Source organism: Octopus bimaculoides, chromosome 14 (genome assembly GCF_001194135.2).
Source record: "Octopus bimaculoides isolate UCB-OBI-ISO-001 chromosome 14, ASM119413v2, whole genome shotgun sequence".
Taxonomy (NCBI): Eukaryota; Metazoa; Mollusca; class Cephalopoda; order Octopoda; family Octopodidae; genus Octopus; species Octopus bimaculoides.
In genome coordinates, this window is record NC_068994.1 from 54,636,434 (window position 1) to 54,640,326 (window position 3,893).

Consider the following 3,893-nt stretch of genomic DNA (forward strand, 5'->3'; position numbering starts at 1 on the left):
TTGTTGTTTCTGTGATTGATGTGATTGTGTTAAGAACGCGCACGCGTGCGTTTTTTTTTTCGTGTGTGTGTGGCTGTGTCTAAACATGTATCGTGTGGATTAGTATAACAAGGTATGTATGAGTGTGTATGCGCGTGTGTGTGTGTGTGTGTGTGTGTGTGTGTCTCATATGAGTGTGGAGTGTATAAGAGTGTGCATGGTGTGTGTGTGTATGTATGTGTGTGTTTGTGAGAGCGTGTGGTTTGTGCAAAAAATGTGTGTGTACGTTTATGTGAGTGTTTATGTTGTGTGACACTGAGTGGGAATATATATCTGGCTTTCAGTATGTGTATGAATGAGTGTGTAATACATACAAGAGTGCGTTTGTGGGTATGTGTTTGTATTTGTGTGTATGTATAGTGTGGCAAAATATATATATATATATATATATATATATATATATATATTTGTTTTGCAAAATGGCTGATAGTTAGCAAGGTGAGACACACATAAGAAAGAAGGAAACAAAGGACCACTGATGAGGTCACAGAAGTGTGACGAAAGAACTCTGGCCGAAATAAGATTAAGATTAAGATTAATGTAATATAAAGCTGAAAAAAAAAAAAAAATTAACACCAAATATACAGTGCGTGTGTTTTTATTGGCTAAACTGGCAATATGACCATCCCCAAGTACAACAATATATATATATATATATATATATATATATATATCTGTCTATCTATCAACTTCTCTTTCTCTCTCCATCTTTCTCTCTCTCTCTCTCTTTTCTCTCTCTCTCAGATGCAGGAGTGGCCATGTGGTAAGAAGCTTGCTTCCCAACCACATGGTTCTGGATTTAGTCCCACTGCGTAGCACCTTGGGCAAATGTGATCTACTATAACCTCGGGCCGACCAAAGCCATATATATATGTGTATATGTAAAGGGGCGTATATATATATATATATATATATATATATGCAAAGGGGTGAGCTGACAGAATCCTCAGGGCACTTGACAAAATGCTTAGCGGCATTTTCGTCCCGTATTTACATTCTAATTTCAAATTGCTCCAAGGCCATCTTTACTTTTCGGGGTCGATAAAATGATGGACCATTTGAGCACTCGGTTTGATGTAATCGATTTGAGGTGGCAGAAGTCTAATATTCGTAATCTGTTCTGCGGTCACTTCGACCTGCGATCGCTTCGACCTTCGTAATGTCGATTTAGATAGAGGGAGTGAGATAATTTACAGCATAAACACTTTAATCACTGTAAACAAATCAATCGTGGTGCAACTTGTTCTGCAAAAGCCGTTACAGGAACCTCATGTGTCGTTTACGACAGGAGAGACCAACTTGTGTGTGTGGGGGTGGAGGGGGTATGGTAACTCGTTGGCCGAGTATGACCATCGCTGGCTGGAGTGTCAGCAATGACCTTGCGCAGGGTTTTAAGACAATTGCGACTCTCACTAGTAATGGCCAGAAGCCCAGTGACAAGCAGAGTGCAAGATGTCCGGCTCAATAGAGCAGCAGGTCTTATATACGAGTAGGCATTCTCCTAAAGGGATGCCATGACAAAGATCAGGGGTTCCTCATTCCCATTGGGTTTACTGCGCCATTGGACACCAACCCGTGTATTTCTACTTCCTGGTGCATGCATACATACATACATACATGCATACATTTCATACCCATTATGATTCTAGCAACAGGATAGAAACCAACCCGTCTGCAGATAAGTATGGCTGAAGTTGGGTACTTTGGGAGAGAATGTAAATCCTTAATTCATACACCGCAAATGATTATGATTTCTGCAAAACATCCTTAAGATATAAAGAATGATAGTTAATAGAAGACACTTTCCTGCATAACTTTGCTAACAAGTAGGTGGCTGGCCAAAATTTATTCTAAATTAAGATGAGAAAGAGAACACACACATACACACACACACGCACGTTCACACACACACACACACACACACACACACACACAGACATACAGACATACATGCATGCATGCATACATGTGTGTTCATATATATATATATATTTATATATATTCATATATAGATATGCATATTTACATGTTTGCACATATATTCCAATATACTCGTCTGTCTGTCTGTTTGTCTCCCCCGCTCTCTCTCCCTCCGACACTTTCTTTCCATTTCAGTAAGCAGTAGCTCAGAACGTCAGCATTATTGTACACTTTCCAACCATCTTCCAACGTTGGTCCTTATTCACGACAAGGTTAACAACCTCATTAAGTTTAATATTACATCCATCCGGCTAAACACTTATTAACGTGTGAAATGTTTGTCTTTTGCAAATCTCCTTCATGCTAACTCTCATCTGCTAGGTTTTCTCGCGTCTAAAAGGTAGCCATATTTGGTCTCCTTAAAACATGTCCAATTAAAATGAATCTTGCTGAACATAAAATGCTAACAGACGAGAAATTTCTGCGTTTTGCTTGCATTTAGCCAAGATCCTTGCATTCATTATTTAAATTTCGTGGAAAATAAACTCCGAGATCCTCATGCAACTATATTTTCTGCGAGTATTTCTACATTTTTCCATGCTTAACCATTCTGGTGTAATGCACAACTATTTCAATGCAATGCAACTTTTGAAAAGTAGCATCTTGATTCTATCATTGACGGAACTATTCCAAATATGGTCAAATTCTTCCATGGTGTTAATTGGCGTCTTTGGCTAAAAGCCCTTGTCTTACTACTTCCAATGTCGCATCGAATATAAAGCGAAAATACGAGATGAGAGAAGGTCGTCACCATGAGGGAACATTTCTAATTTTGGAACGCGAATCACCAAAAAGCCATGTGTGGCAGCAAGATTTGGCCCCTTGCCATACCGCTGGAGAAAGTCAGAAGTGGCTGTCGGAGAATTCTTACGGCTTCATCAATCCCAGTTTCTGATCTTCTAATTCCCCCGATTGTAATTCCAAGGATTAACAGGTGTTGTGTGTGGCTGAGAAAGACACCGAGTGCTCTGTCTGCAATACCAAGGCTGTGTAGGTAGCCTAGATCAAGGAGGTGCCCGAAGTGTTGGTCACTTAAAGAAAACTGCACGAAAATAAACCACTTATATATATTTATACATGCAATCAATGCCAAATTTAACATTAACCAAAATGACTAACTATTAACAAAACATTACAAAGCCTGTGAATTAGCAAACCCATTATGATGTCGAATAGATTGCTTGTCGGTATTTGTTTCGGTTCTCTGCTGCACGTGTTCAAATATCGCTGAGAACAACTTTGCCTTTCATTCGTTTGGGGTCAATAGATTAACAACTCCGATAGAAGACCCATAGCGAGTTCAACAAAATCAAGATGGAGTTGCTTTTTAACAAATGGAGCAACAATGATGGAAATGAAATGCTACATGAAGAGTAGAAATGGATTGGCCTGACGTAGAAATTCACTGAAAATGTTTGTATTCATCAAGATAAATACAATTTCAGTACATTAGTCGTTAAAAGGTCTCTGTACTGTAAATGCGTGTGTGTGTGCGTGTGTGTGTATGTGTGTGTGCGTCTGTGCGCGCGCGCGTGTATTTTCTTTCCTGCTTGCAAATTGGTAGAAATCGCCTAGCTCTCACCAGCAACCAATACTGCTACACTTCTCTAAACAAAAACCATTCCTGTTAGCATGATTGAAACATTTCTCTGACACTAAAGCTAAGCAAACATTTTAAGATTTATGGTCGCTATGAAGTCTTAAAGTAGAAGGCAATTTCGCTTTAATATATCATGTGTTCCAGAGTGGCTGTACATGTCTACGGACGTGTGTCTGTTGTGTATATATGTATGTTTGTTTATTTGATGTGATCGCTGATTGCATATTGAGGTGTGTGAGTATATATATATATATATATATATATATATATATAT